This window comes from Martes martes (genome assembly GCF_963455335.1).
Source record: "Martes martes genome assembly, chromosome: 6".
Lineage (NCBI taxonomy): Eukaryota > Metazoa > Chordata > Mammalia > Carnivora > Mustelidae > Martes > Martes martes.
The window spans coordinates 129,106,996-129,123,424 of NC_137893.1; positions in this window are offsets into that span (position 1 = coordinate 129,106,996).

Consider the following 16,429-nt stretch of genomic DNA (forward strand, 5'->3'; position numbering starts at 1 on the left):
AGGGGGGTAATTTACTTGCAAGGCAGAAGCAAGCTCAGTGTGTGCCTGCCTTCAGTATTCCTGGAAATCCTCGGGATTTTTACTACCATTTAAAAGTGCTAAGAAAATTTAATTTTCAGACAGGGCTTCAGGCATTGTTCTGCAGACAACACAATTGAGATCCCTTGCCTTCAACTTCAGACCAAAACTAATCCAGAAGAGTGAGGAAAGGTCTGTGTTGGTGTGAATACGGTTTGTAAATTATAAGGTGCTAGCCTATGCAAATGTCAGCAATTAAAATTACTGATTACACTTCTCCCTGACCTTGACTCAACTGGTAGGAAAAAACTTTCTGAAACTTCCAACAAGAAGGTATTTCCACATCATGAAGTGACCTTTTTCCCTGGGAATATGCAAAAGTAGAGATAATACCTACCTCCTAGTTTTGGTATATATAGCAACTCATGTCATTTACAATCTTTTTTTTTTTAATCTTTTTTTTTAAATGATTTTATTTATTTGTTAGAGAGAGAGAGAGCGAGCGAGCACAGGCAGACAGAGTGGAAGGCAGAGGCAGAGGGAGAAGCAGGCTCCCTGCTGAGCAAGGAGCCCGATGTGGGACTCGATCCCAGGACGCTAGGATCATGACCTGAGCCGAAGGCAGCTGCTTAACCAACTGAGCCACCCAGGCGTCCCTGTCATTTACAATCTTTATTCCGCCCCCCCCACCACCCCTTTTAAAAAAAAAAAAAAAAGCTGGATTATTTTAGTACCAGACACCATATAATTTCAATGCAAATATTCCACTAGATACGTCCAGGTCATTAGAATTCCTTTTTAAAAACAGCATTAATTGCAAATCTACTTACTTAAACGAGTGACAATCATTCTTTAATAGTCTCTAACATGTAGTGTTCAAATTTCCCCCAAATGTCCCATATTTATTTTTCATCAAACCTATCTTCAACTTTTAAGGATAGTGGCCAGTTTTAAGGAACTCAGCTGAAATCCCCTGGCAGTTCCTCTTAGAAATATTTCTTTAAATAAGTGCTTAGTCATGGGTCATTTTATCGCCCATTCAACAATCGCCCTAGGCCTTTACTGAGAGGGGCCCACACGGCTCCTCAGTAGAAGGAGAGTCTGCGCCTTCCTGACGGTCTCTTCCCGTAGGGCAGCCCTTTACTGTGCAAAGAGCTGAGAGTCAACAAACCTTGATTCTAATCTTAATTCAGTCATTAGATAGCTGTATAACCTTGAGCAAATCCATTTTCTTCTGTCTCAGTTTCCAGGCTTGTAAAATAAGGGGGTCGGCCTGGGTCATCTCTCCATTTCTTTTCTGCCCCTTGAGGTTCTGTACGTTTGATTTTGTTTAATTAATTTCAAGTTCTATATCTTCATGATGTTATCTGTGAAGATGGGGAGCAGGTCTATTAGAGAAGAGAGCAGGGTATTTGAAGTCATCAGACCAGTCAAACCCTGACTTGAGTTCCTTTGGGGAAGTCATTAACCTTGCTAAGCCTCAATGTCACATTGTGTTACAATTTATTATACTTATCCATCTCACCTACCAGACACAAACTTTTAGGGAGCAGAATGTTCTCAGGTTCGTCTTAGTATCATCAAAGCCTAGTGTCATGTCTAGAACCTGGTAGGTACTTGATACACAGTCTGATAAACAGCGAATATTGAAAATTTTATTCACTTATTATAAAAATCCAACTTTGCCTGTAACCTTTGGTAAAAGGTGAATGACTTTTTTTTGCCATGCTAAATTTCATCCCTCTTTGGGCTTGCTTGCTGCTTCTCCTATTTTCTGTTTGTTGGGGGGGGGGAGGTGGGGAAGGGCAGAGGCAGAAAGAGAGAGAATCTTAAGCAGGCTCCACGCCCAGGGTGGAGCCCAAGGCCAGGCTTGATCTTAGGACCCTGAGATCAAGATCTGGGCCTAAATTAAGAGTCAGACACTAACCCCCTGAGCCACCCAGGTGCCCTTCCTTCTTTCTTAAAGTATACTTCTATATACTTACCACCAATTTTATTTTTCTGTAGTGAGTTTTGGGGTCATTCTTTGGAGTCATTGGTTAGTAGCTTAATGCCAGTCTAACTTAATAAAGCATTTTTACAAACGTATACAAATCAAAATAATACAGGAGGTGGTGTAACAGCAACAGTATATATCAGATACACAAATTTTCTGATGAACAGAATGTTCACTGGGACTAGTTCCCTAAATCAGTTTCTAATAGAGTTGAATGTGAACAGCTGTGAATATTTCCTCAAATGGTCTCTTTCTTTTGTATAAAGACACTCAATTTAGTTTGTCATTTCATGACCCCTGATCGCACCCTGTTACTTTTGAAATGTGAATATTTTCCTTAACTATGTTCAAATCTGGTGTAACCGCTAGAGCGCATTTCCTGGAAGGAATACTAATCCTTAATAATCATGCTCTCAAAAACCAGTGACTAGACAGACACATTTGGGAAAGCTGGCACGTGATAACTTCTTGGCGATTCACAAACACCTCAGCACACAGAAGATTCTGGAAAGTCCTAATAAAGATATTTGTTGCATTTCTGTGTTGTATAACAAACTTGTTTATCTCAGCATTTCTCAAACTTCCTTATTCCATGTACCACTGAGAAAGAAAAGTAGGACTCAAAGCTAAGATACCATCAAGTATGACATCAGCGATGTTAAAATTCAAAAACATGCCTCTTGGGATAGATGAAGTGTGGTAGTATGAACCACAGAACCTTTGGTCAGACATCACCTACTACCTCCTGAGGACCTCGTGTTCTCCAGACCACCACTCCGGACCACGATGCTCTAGCCTAGAACTTTCACAATTATTTCAGAGGAAGCAGGTCAAATACTATTCTTTCCTATTATGAAGTAAAAGAATAAGAATTTTGAAGTTAAAAAAAAAAAAAGGAAATACTGGTCACCCATTTTAAGGGTGAACCAGACCTCGTTCAGTTAAAAATTGCTAGGTCCACATCAACATGTAACTGTCCAGCTGTCCTCAATGAACATGGAAATCTCTTTATTAAGATGGCATGTAATTAAATCACTCAGCGCGTTGACTGGCTTCTCCACACAGGTAGTTAACTTTCACTTGACATAACCCATTTACCTCTGCAGAGCCCCACACCCCGAAGTGACTCAACTTCATAACACCACCATTAAAATCTCTAGCCCTTTACAGGGTAGGCTACGGCGTAAAGCATCAGTAACTCTAGAGTGAGAACGATGAAGTATGTGAGTGCGGGAGGAAGGCTGGCGGGATTCCTAAATCTGCTTCCAGGCAAAGGGCTCCTCGGCTCCGCTCTGCATCCGTGCACAGGCCTGACCCAGGCCACCCGCTTACGACCTTCTCCGTCTTGCCAATCCGACCGCTGAGGGGTGCGGGAAGACTTCGGGGACAGCGTGTCCCTCCCCAGACTGGCCCAGGTTCCCCATCTCCCCTGCACCCTCGGGGGTGCTTCTGAATGTCTGAACTGCGCGAATCCATCTTTCTGGCCCCGGATCTGGGGGTTTCCCCGGGCTCCCCCCGCTGGCAGGACCGGCCAGGGCCTCGCGCCATCCTTCGGGCCGGAACAAACAGCCCATGACCCCGGGAGGCCCGGGTCACCTTCACACTCGCCTCCGCCCCGCACCTCCCCCGGGGCCGGGGCCTGCCTCCTGCGGCGGCGCCCCCCCTGGTCCAGCCCGGAGCCGCGGGGCATGGGGTGGGGGGAATTGTGCGGGCTCGGCCGCGCTTCGCGGGGCGCCGCATCCGCCGCATCCGCCGCCGAGATGCTGGCAGCCTCGGGAACGGCCTCGCGCGGCCCTCTCCTTATTTATCCACCCGGCAGTTTCCATGGCTCCGCCGCCATCCTCCGCCCCTTCCTTGAGCAGAGCCCGGCAGCGGGCACGGGCCCGGTCCGGAGGGGGCCGCGGGGGGCGGGTGCGGCGCGGGGCCCCAGGGCCCCGGGGCGGGGGCCACGAGTCGTTTCCAAGCCGCGGGGGCGCGCGGAGGCGCACCCCCAGTCTCACCCGCTCCCCCCACCCCGGCAGCTGTGCCACTTCTGCAGCCCCGGCCCGCCCTCCCCCCCCCCCCAGCCGCGCTCGCCCGCACCCCAGGTCTGTCCCCCACAGGGCCCGGCGCCGGGGCCCCAGAGCGCAGCGCAGCCCCCGGCCCGGCCGGGCGGCGCGGGGGAGGGGCGCGGCGCAGGCAAAGTTGCTGAGTTGCTTTGCACGCTCAGAAGTTGCAGCTGAGACGGCAGCTTCCCGCCCCCTTCCTGGACTCGGCGGCTCGGAACATACACCCACCCGTCACCACCCGCTACCTGCCCTAGCCCCTGCGGCCCCGGCCCGGACTCGGCAGCATCCCCTCCCAGCGCCCGCGAAGAGCCCAGGTTTCCAGCGGAGTCGGTCGGGGGGCGGGTGCACCCCACCTCCCCGCTCGGCCAGGGGTGGGGGGGCGGGGAGGGGGGGAAGGCTCCACTCCACCCAGTCGCCTCGCGGCCGTGGGGCTTTTGCACTCTGCAAAGCTGAGCGGCCGGGAAGGCGTCGCCCACCAGCCCCCGCGCCCTCGTCGACCCGGGCGGGGTTTGAGGAACGTGCCCGGGGCAGCGTTCGCATCCCCTCCCGAAGTGGGCTTCGCCGGGGGCAGCGGAAGGGGCTCCGCTGGGGGCTGAGGTCGCCAACAGGTGCTTGAGAGCCCATGTGACCAGGGAGGGGCCGCGCGGGGGAAGCCGGGGGTGGGGGCGGGGGCGGGCTCCCTCCTGGTCCCCCGCAGAGCCCGACGCCGGGTGCACCCCGCCCGCGGCGGCTTAGGGAGGGCTCGCGGGCGGCTCTACCGAGCGCCGGTGCCCTCGCGGCCTGCCCGGGAGGAGGAGGAGGAGCCGGAGGGGGAGGAGGGATGCGAAAGTGGGTCAGGAATGTAACTGGACGCTGCGCACCCCCACGCAGAACCCCCCCCCCTCCCCGCCCCGTTGCCGGCAGAGGCGGCCAGCGCCAGCCTTGGAAAGCGAGTCTTTTGCTGTTGTGGTTCCCCAGCATTATCAGTGGACGGTTACCAGGGGATCCCGGGGGATGTGTTTCCTGGTGACCCTTTGGGAAGAAAAAGTTAGTTGCCTCAGTAACCGAGTTTGGCTTGGATGCAATGATGCAATGAATGTTCTAGGTGAGCCTGACCAGGACAAGGAGGCTGGGGCGATGTTTGGGGGGTGGATTAACTTTTCTCATTACTGAACCAAGACGTGAAAGGAAAGCTGGGGAGGAGGTGGGCTTTTGCCCTGTTTCGTGTTTGTTTTTTTACTGTTCCAGAGAACATAAATTAGTCGTTTCTGCCTTAGAGTTGGAGTCTCCCAGATGTAGACGCCCCGGCTGCCATAAATTTCCCAAAATTCTTAACAAACGCTGACTTAGTTGATACAAAGGTTTGAAGCTGATACCCTAGAGTTTGGAAGGACTAGAGGACAGTGACAGTTTTGTATTTGGGGAAGGCTGGAGATGCAAACATGAAAAGGCCTTTATTAAAAGGAGAAGAAGAAGAAAAACCCCAAAAACCCAGCCCTTCTCAAAGCAGAAGCAGTGAGAGCAGCCCAGTAAGTTCCCTCCTGAGCACCACCAGGGCACCTCACACCCCAAGCATGTGATTAGGGGAGGGAGGAATCCAGATTTAAAAGTGATGGGCTTTGGGTATGAATGCTGGTGACAGAAGCAGAGTCAAGGAAAAAAAAAATCTTAGTAACAGAAGAGACAGCAAAAGGAAGGCTTAGAGCTCGAAGCTCTGCTTGAGCACCCTCCCTGAGTTTTGTCCTATTTTTCCTTCTGGTTTTTTTCTGGGGAGCTTAGTCCCAGAGGATGGGACAGGGCTGTAGAAGCAAGGCCCAAAGCACCATAAACCATAATGTCACAAACCCAGAAGAAATGTGCATCTGCAGAAGGGAACAGGGTTCTGTTACCCTCTAAAGAGATCTTAAGAGTTATCTGAAAAGCTGACTTAGGATTTAGTGTAAATTTCTGTTTCCAAGGCAACCCTAGATAAAGTAACCTAAATTGAGATGTACTCTGCATCAAAGAGTGTGTATTCATAGAAAGCAAAAACTGGTAATTTTTATAAATTGAATCATATTCTGAATATGTAAAAGAAGAAGTTATTTTGTAGTGAAAACTCTGCTGGACATCTAACCATCCCCAGGTTACTTTTTTTTTAGACTTCACTGAGATGTCTTGCCAGTTATATGGGAGTAATAATCATTAATAATAATAGCTGGTCTGCTTTGGGTTGGGAGACTTGGACTTTTCACATGACTTTCTACACAGAGGCTCTTCAGTTCAACCGGTTGAAAGTCTTCATTCTCACTTAAAGAGGTGGCCTAAACTGTAGACCAACTACATTGGAATCTGGCAAATCCCTTACCTGGAATTCTCTTCCATTCTGAACGTAAAGGACAGAGTTACACAAAGTTTTCTGGAACCTTGAAAAAAAAAAATGAATACTTTCACGATCTTATATTTTGTCACTTTGTTAAGGAGCATGGTTTCCTTCTGTGTGAGATAAGTAGATTTTAAAACCTTGTAGAGATGAATTGAAAATTTAAGTTAAACATGAAGTGGTGGGGTGCCTGGGTGGCTCATTGGGTTAAGCCTCTGATTTCGGCTCAGGTCATGATCCCAGGTCCTGGGATCGAGCCCCGCATCGCGCTCTCTGCTCAGTGGGGAGCCTGCTTCCCCCTCTTCTCCCCGCTCATTATCTCTCTCTAATAAATAATTAAAAATTACTTTCTTAAAAAAATGAAGTGACACACTTCCTACTCCCCACACCCCAAATTTCATCTGAGTTCATGAAACATTTGTACGTAGGACGGTCTTCATTTTAGTTGTAAGTTTGATTTATAAAACAAATTAAATGAAGGCGTGAGTATTTTTTTTTATTTTTTTAAAAGATTTTATTTATTTATTTGACAGAGAGAGAGATCACAAGTAGGCAGAGAGGCAGGCAGAGAGAGGGGAGGAAGCAGGCTCCCTGCCGAGCAGAGAGCCTGATGTGATGCAGGGCTCGATCCCAGGACCCTGAGATCATGACCTAAGCCGAAGGCAGAGGCTTAACCCACTGAGCCACCCAGGCACCCCGGCGTGAGTATTTCTTAAGAAAGACTTAACAATAGGATCCTTAGGGTTGTGAATTGTCCTTGTGTATTGAAAACATTTGTTACATAAATTTGGGGGCACTTTTCCAGAAACCATCTATGTGTAGCACTTTCTTCCAGAGATTATTTGGGCCATGCATTTGTAAGCGTGTACCAACTGCCAACCCCCCCCCCCAAATATTTTTTTTGAATGAACCAACTGCTTTGGTACAGAACTGGTGATGTATTGTGGAGATTACAGAGAAGCATATGCATGTTCCTAAAGGAGTCAAATCTGTGGTTGAGTTGGGGGCTACAGCTGGATGACAAATACAAGAAATTTAACTGTTCAGGAGTTAAGTAAAAATATATGCCTGTATGTCTAAGAAGAGATGATGGAGTCATAGATGAAAGGTACCAGGAGTTGAGAAATGGAATGAGAAATTAAACATTTCAGGGGCGCCTGGGTGGTTCAGTGGGTTAAAGCCTCTGCCTTTGGCTCAGGTCATGATCCCAGGGTCCTGGGATGGAGCCCCACATTGGCCTCTGCTCAGCAGGGAGCCTGCTTCCTCCTCTCTCTCTGCCTACTTGTGATGTCTGTCAAGTAAATAAATTTTAAAAATCTTTTAAAAAAAAGAAAGAAATTAAACATTTCGGCAGGGGGTGGGATGGGTGCCTGGGTGTCTCAGTCAGTTAATGTCTACCTTCATCTCAGTCAGGATCCCAGGGTCCTGGGATTGAGTCTGGCATCAGAGTCTCTGCTCAGCAGGGAGCCTGCTTCTCCCTCTCCCTCTGCTGCTCCCCTGCTTATGCTCTCTCTCCCTTTGTCAACTAAATAAATAAATTCTTAAAAAAAAAAATCTTTTTCTTCTTCTATTTATTCTCTAAGATGTTAGCGGTGAACCTAAGTTGCTTCTCTCTGTAAGAATGAAGGTTTGCTCTTTTTAGGGAAATGTCTGGCAATCCAGACAGCCAGTGTGTGATGGACTATCCATGAGAAGCCAATCTTAAAGGGCCCTGGGAGCTTCCAGGGGGGTCAGAGAGCAGAGGGTGTGAGGGACAGTGAAAGGGAGAGGTCACACCCTTACTTGGGAAGGGCTCAGATGTGGCCTGGTGCTGGGTGTGTTCTGGGAAGGGTTGCTGTCAGGGCAGCCATCAGGAAGTTAGTTCTCCAGAGGGAGTTGGTAGAACTTGAACTTAGACCTTCAAGGATGTAGACGATTTTTACAGCTAGGAAGAAAAAGTGGTAGAAATGAGATAAGCCAAGAGGCAGGAAGTCACAGGGCACATTAGGGGAATTTGAATCAATCAGCTTTGTTGCAGGAGATGGGTCACACGTGAAATCTGTCCTTTGACTGGTAGGTTAGGGACAAACCAGGTTAGGGACCATGAATGCCTGTCCAGGGTTGGTGGAAGGACTTTATCTGCAGGTAACAGGGAATTATGACATGATTTTGAGTAAGGGAAATGCATGGTCACCATTGCATTTGGGGAAGGTTAATCTTGTGAGTTAGATTGGAGTGGGGGTGTAGGGACTGAGAGGACCTATTGCAGGGATCCAAGGCAAACTGGTCGCGTACAGCATTGATGGTAATTGGCTAGAAGGCAATGCTTTGTGAGTTGTTCTAAAAGGAAAATTGGTAATATTTTATAGTATGAGAATGTGGAGTGCAGTGGATAAGAATTTAAATCTAGAAGCTATGAGAAGGTGGCACTATGAGCAGAAATGGGAACAGGAGGCCAGTATTCAAGGTAAATTGAAGAGCTGATCTGAGAAATGGAATTTGAAGCTGTGATTGGCAGCTGGGGTAAGGGAAAATGGATGTGTCTTGGCTGGAGGTGGAGATGTGAGTCACCTGCATAGAAGTCGGTGATGATTGGCCAGAGGTGTGGAATGAACTTGAACTTGGTGGCAAAAGGACCAGTGTGAGGGAACATTCCCAATTAGAATTTATATGTGTATTAAAAAACATACAAAGACATATATATGTTTTTTCAAACTTCTCCTCCTTCCTCATAAAGCACAACAAAGTAGTCGTTCCCGGGGCTGTCGGTAGAGCCCATCTACTGACCCAGCCCTGTTCTAGCCCAAGTGGTTTCCCTCCACGGCTCCTCAACCTGGCTCATGAGATTACAGGTCCCACCCCACGGCACGAAATCACCATCTCCTGACCCCCCAACTCCCTATACTTAATAAGCTTTCCAGGCCACGCTGGTATGGGTTCCCTGGGGGAAACAGTGCCTTAGCCAGTTCATTCTACCAGTTCTGAGACCTTCCCCAGCCTCCTGTCTGCCCTTGGGAGAGAGCAAGAGTTCTTCCTTTGCCTGTGTCCATTTCAGCCTGTCCTTTTGCTTTTGTTTCTAATGGACAGTCATTGATAGGCAGGGCTGGAGGTTGTTTTTATCCAGATGACCTGCTGCTTTCCAAATTTAGCCCTGGTTGGAAGCGGGGATGGATGTGTCAGAAGTCCTCTGCCCTGCTAGGTAGGAAGGGGATTTGGGTTGACGCACGGTGTATGGTGCTGAGTGACTCACAGTTCGTCCATCAAGCCTGCGGGAGATGATGCAATAAGCCAGGCCCTGGGCAGACCACTTCCTGTACCTTTGGAGGCGCAGACCCAGGGTGTGGTATTTGGCAGTTTTCTCAGGAGGAGACTATTTGGCTGATCCTTTCCAAGGGAAGAGGCAGAGGTAAGGCAGGGGGAAGCTGTCGGCTCTACACACCACAGGTCCTCCAGTTTAGAAAGGAGCAGTCAGAAATCTAGGGCTGGTTTTCTAAAAGGCGACGACTATTAATACTGTTTTCAAAGAACACCTGTCTACCCAAGGCTCTGTTTCTTTCTGTCTTGTCAGGAAAACAAACGTCTGTCCTGCTGAACAGTAGCAAACATTCCCTCACGGCCAAGTTTCAGTTAACCTGATGCTACAAATTATGATCTGGCTACAAATTATCATTTGCCCTTCCTTTGCTTTTCTCGTTTATAAACTATCAGGAGACAAATCGACCATCTGATGTTATGGCCTGCAGGACTAGCAGGTAGAAACTAAGGATTAAAGTGGTTGGGGGAGGTTGGGTGGGCAGCATCGTCTCTCCCCGCCCCCTCACAGAGAGAATTTCAACTGTCCATTTTTCTAAGTTTCTAACTGTTGAGGCCAAGGGTGGTTTTTTGTTGTTGAGCCTTTTTTTATTTTTTTAATCCCCACTGAAGAACAGTAAAAGATGATAAAATCTAGGTTTGGGTTTTCTTTCTTCCTTTTCTTTCTTTCTTTTTTTCTTTCTTCCTTTCTCTCTTTTTGAAACTGTGGTAAAATACACATCACGTAAAATATACCAACTTCACACTTTTTTAAGTGTATACATTTAGTACTGTAAAGTACATTCACATTGCTATGCACTAGAATCTAGTTTTTTTTTTTTCCCTCATTTACAGTATGACGGACTATTCTAAAAATGTCAGAAATGAATCCTAGGTTACACACAAAACTATGAATGAGAGGGAATGGCATTAACACCGGCTTAGAGCTTTCAGATGCTCTCCTGAGGGAAGGCACTTGTCGGATGGGCCTGCCTGGGGACAGCTTTTCACAGGAGCTAATGGCAAAGTTAATTAGTATAGAGGGAAAAGGCAATTTTATGCTTGAGGTTTCTTTAAGATGCCAGAAATAGTACTAGCACCTTGATAGCAATTTTAAAGTTTTCTGGAAGCTCTAAGAGTAGGAGAGAAGGTGTTCAGTCAAATGTGAACTTAGAGAATTTGATTTACACACTTGCCTAGAGTTTCCAGAGTTTATTTTTGTATACTCTGTGGAAATATTCTCTCGATGCACGCGGAGGGGTAGGTCATATTTGCCACCATTATCCTATTTTTTCTAGTGAAATCTTACGGATTTATGAAAATAGAGGTATCAACAACCAAAAAAATTCAAAATGAGCAAGAACCTGTGAATTTATTATCAGGTAAAGCATCACGGGACAAATAAAACAACTTTTAAGGTTAAATAGTTGAGTAAGATTCGCAAGAAAGATTGGAGGCATTGTTGCTGTTTGTCAGAGTTCTTGGTCAACCAAAATCTATTACAGTTCACTCTTTTTTTTTTTTTTAAACATTAGAAAATTTATTTTCACAACCCTTTACTGTTTGCACTCAGTCATTCAGAATACCCACAAAACAGGTTTGGAGCCAGTCACTCCAACAGGATGTCAGCTGCAGTCACAGAGAATGGTGTGTTCATGTTCTACCAAAGGAGAAATGCCTTCGCTTATCTCTCGTGGCTTTGGAAATTTATAGCTTCTCGAACAACCCATTTAAAAAGTGCTGCCAACTTTGAGAAAACTTATAGAATCGTTCAGAGTTTATCTTATTCAAGATGGCTTTAGTCAACTTTTGCTTATCAGTCCTGAGAAGATGTGTTAAAACCAGTCTGGCCACTTTTTTTAAATATAGCATGTGAGAAGGCCCTTAGAAAAGAGTTTTGAAACAATATCAGTGTTGGAACTAAAATGGAACACCTTTTTAAAAAAACATTTTAAAAATCGAAATATAGTTGACATACAGTATTATATTTGTTTCAGGTGTTCAACATAGTGATTAGACAGTTCTGTACCTCATACTATGCTCATTGTGGAAAGTGTAATTATCATCTGTCACCATGCCACATTATTACAATATTATTATTTTCATTATTACAGTGTTATTGACTATGTTCCTCATTCTGTACTCTTCCTTGCCCTGACTTTTTTTTTTTTTTTTTTTTAAATAACTGGAAGTTTGTACCTTTTAATCCCATCTACCTTTTTCGGTCACCTTCCCCTCCCCCAACCATCAGTTTGTTCTCGGGATTCATTATTCATTATTCTGTTTCCGTTTGTTTGCTCATTTGTTTTGTTTCACACAGAAGTAAAATCAAATGGTATTTCTCTTTCCCTGTCTGACTTATCTCATAGTATCATTAGCATGGTACCCTCTAGGCCCATCCATGTCGTTGCAAATGGAAAGAGCTCATTCTGTTTTATACGGAGTCATATTCCATTGAACGTATGTAACGCATCTTCTTGAGAATTCTACCACTGAACCACCAGTGCAAGCTACCACATCTTCTTTTTTCTGTTCATCTATCAGTGGACACTTAGGTTGCTTCCATAACTTGGCTGTTGTAAATAATGCTGCAGTAGACATAGCGGTGAGGGGCCCCTGGGTGGCTCAGTTGGTTAAGCGTCAGACTGTTGATAGAGGTGCGGGTCATGATCTTGGGGTGCTGGGGTGGAGCCCATCCTCAGGCTCCATCCTTCTCATGGAGTCTGCGTGGGATTCTCCCTCTCCCTTTGCCCCTCCCCCCCTGCTTGTGCACGCATGCGTGCACTCTCTCTCTTTCTCGCTCACTCTCTAAATGAATAAATAAAATATTTAAAAATAAATATAGGAGTGTGTATATCTTTTTGAATTAGTGTTTTCATAAAACTGAATGCTTTTAAATTAGAATATTTATGATCTGTATATGTCTCTTAGTCTGGAGGACTCCTAATTTAATAGCCAAGATTTCATGGTAGGAACTTAATCACCAGTGGAAGGGTTTCCACTGATAGCTCCACCAGGCATAGGCAGTTTAGAATTTCACCAAGAACTTGGAATACCTACGTCTTCACAATCCTATGTGCAAGGCACACACACACGTGCACCCAGTATAATTCACTGAATTCTGTTTAGAAACAGACTTTATATAGGTATTTGAATCAACTGGGTTTTTTCTTTTCTTTTTTTTAAAGATTTAATTTATTTATTTGTCAGAGTGGAAGACAGCAGCAGGCAGAAAGAGAAGCAGGCTCACAGCTGAGCAAGGAGCTTAATGTGGGACTGGAACCCAGGCCTCTGGGATTGTCACCTGAGCAGAAGGCAGACACTTAACCGACTCAGCCACTCAGGCATCCCATATCAACTGCTCTGTATTGCAGTTTTAGGAGATGTTTGTCCTTCCCAGAACAGCATTGTCATGGGTTTCAGCTAATTGCAAAAAGAAATTCATATCGCCGCATCACAGATCTATAGAAATGCAAGCTCAGGTGGTCCTGGGAGTCTCACGTATTTCAATTTTGACTTTTGTTTATTTTTTATTTTTAAAAAAGATTTCATTTATTTTTTTTGAGAGAAAGAGAGAGCGCACAGGCAGGGGGAGGAGAGGGAGAGGGAGAAGCAGACTCCCTGCTTAGCAGGGAGCCTGATACTGGACTCGATTCCAGAACCCTGGGATCATGACCTGAGCAGGGCAGAGGCTTAACTGACTGAACCACCCAGGCACCCCAACTTTTCTTTTAAAGCTGAATTCTTACATTTTACTAGGAAAATACTCCAGCTTTTAACACTGAACAATCCCACAATCTACATGAGCCTATTTTACAGTGAAATTCTGTGATGATAAATGCAGGAAATTTCTATACTGCGTGTTCGTACGGAAATATTTTGTTGAATAGCCGTGCCCCTTTGCTTTGTCATTTCTGTGTTTAACAGAGCCTTCTGCCTCCTGAAATGTCAGCCTAGCCCTCAAACTCATGTGTATTTTACTTCTGATTTTCTTGGTCCTCGGCCAGCCTCCTATTTGACACTTTCCGCACAGGCCTATGGGTGCTTCTGGATGTTGAGCTGTTAATCTTTTTACTGTTTCCTGTCACTTTTCCCCGTGATTGATGCTTGTGAGCCCGAGGGGGGAAAAGTGAAGAAAATGACTTTGAAAACAGCTTTGAAAAGGAGTATTTTAAGTTGGACTTGGGTCTTACCTAAGACCATAAAACGATTGAAAAAGCACACGGTCTGTTTTGTAAGGCAGTACCTCGGCCCTTGCAGGGAGTAAGCTGGCATTCTAAGGAACACTTTGTCGTAGAAGCGAAGAGGGTTTTCCTGGTGCTTTTGCGGGGATTCAGATATCCGGGTCTGTGGTGTGAGGTAGGGCAGGAATTCGGAGATGATCTGTATTCAGTTCTAGGGAAAGGTTACAGACAGGGGTCCTTATTCCTTTGGGATGAAAAATAAAATTCTTTTTGAGTTGTAGTCATTACCAAAACTCAGACCCTATTATCTCCCCAATATTTCCTCTACCCCATACCCAATTCAATTTACTAATTCTGGGTTTGACTTTGGAGTACCCCCGCCCCCACTTGCCACCAGGCCCCACTGGGTGCAGAGAATGTGAGAAGAAAATAGTCAAACCTCTGTTGTAGTTTCAGCTTGCCTGATGTTTTTCAGTTTGTTAAAATTGTGGTAAAACAGATGTTGCATAAAATGTGCTGTTGTAACTCTTCCTAAGCGTACAGTTCAGTGGCATGAATTACATTCGCCTTGTTATGTGACCATCACCACTGTCCATTTCCAGAATTATTCATCACCCCAAAGAAAAACCCTGTAGCCATCAGGCGGTCACTTCCCAAGTCCCCGTTCACCCTCTACTCTACTTTCTGTCTTTTATGGCCATTCTAGATCTTTTGTGTCCTTATATGGCAGTCCTCCCCTTACCCATGGTTTCACTTTCTGAGCCTCCCATTATCCACGGTCAACCATGGTCCAGAAGCAAACAGATCCTTGTTCGGAGGTATCCTCAGAAGGTCAGTAGCCGCCTAACACTGCATGACGGCGTCTACGTCACACACCGCACTTCCTCCCATCACGCAGGCATTTTATCATCTTATACCAATCCAAGAGGAAGCAGGGTGCGTAGAGCCCAGGAAGATATTTTGAGAGAGAGACCACATTCACATAACTTTTATTGCAGAATATTGTTTCAGTTCTATTTTTTTTAAGTATTGTTAATTCTTACTTTGTCTAATTTATAAATTAAACTTGATCATACATATGTATGAATAGGAAAAACATAGTATATATAGGGTCCGATGCTGTCTGTGGTCTTAGGCATCCACTGGGGTTCTTGGAACGCATCCCCCACAGATAAGGGGGGGCACTGTGTGTCCTTTTGGGTCTGGCTTATATTTTCAGAGTCTATCTGTGTTGCAGCACGTATCATTCTTCATTCCTTTTGATGGCTGAGTCATATTCCTCTGTCGTACCTAGATAGACCCCATTCTGTTTATCCGTCTGTGGATGGACATCTGCGTTGTTTCCACACTTGGGCTATTTTGAATAATGCTGCTCTGAACATGGGCGTACAAGTATCAGTTCAGATCTCTGTTTTCAGTTCTTTCGGGTAGATACCTCGGAGTAGAATTACTCATGTGGTAACTCCAAGCTTGACATGGTTTGAGGAACCACCAGGCTGTTTTCCACGGTGACTGCGTCAATTTCGCTTTCCCACCAACAACATAGGAGGGTCCCAGTCTCCGCCTCTTTGCAGCCCTTTTTTTGTTTGTTTCATATTATAGCCATCCTAGTGGATGTGAAGTGGTATCTTGTGGCTTTGATTTTCATTTCCCTGATGACTAAGGATGTTGAGCATCTTCTTCTGTGCTCATCGGTCAGCTGTACATCTTCTCTGGAGAAACGTCTGTTAAGTCCTCTGCATGGTCCATTTTTGTGTACGATCTATGATGTCTAGTAGCTGTGTGTACATGATAATGTACAACATGCATATACTTGGATATAGGCAAACCACGTTTTAAAGATGGGAGATGCACTTTTAAACAGTTTGGAGACCATTATTACAGTCTATAACAATGATCTGTTTTTATTTCCTATTGCCTGACATTAGCAGGAAACTACTGATAAAAATTCTCGAGCTTTTATCAGAGAGTCTTACTTGGTCAAAGGTGATGTGTTTATTGGAGACTTCATATGAAAGCAACCACAGGGTCCCAGGGCTATCCTTCAGGATGTTCCCCTGTTACCTAAGAAAGTAAATCTCCTTGGATGGGTTTCAAGTTAGACATGCCTCATGCTCAGTTGTATTTTGTGGCTAATAATGGCATTTCTTTTTTTTTTTTTTAAGTTTCTATTTAAACCCCAGGTAGTTCATGTACAATGGAATATTAGTTGCAGGTGTATCATTTAGTGATTCGACACTAAATTATATTGTGTTTACAGTCACTAAATTTAGTGAGACACCCGGTGTCATCCCAACAAGGGCCTTTCATGATTTTAGTGTATCTTATTAAGAGATAGAAATGGTCTTTCAGGCGCACCTGGGTGACTCAGTTGTTAAGCGTCTCTGCCTTTGGCTCGGGTCATGATCCCAGGGTTCTGGGATTGAGCCCCACTTGGGATGGGCTCCCCCCTCAGTGGGGAGCCTGCTTCTCCCTCTCCCGCTCCCCCTGCTTATGTTCTTCTCACTATCTCTCTCTCTATCAAATAAATAAATAAAATTTAAAAGAGAAAAGAAATGGTCTTTAATGCCGG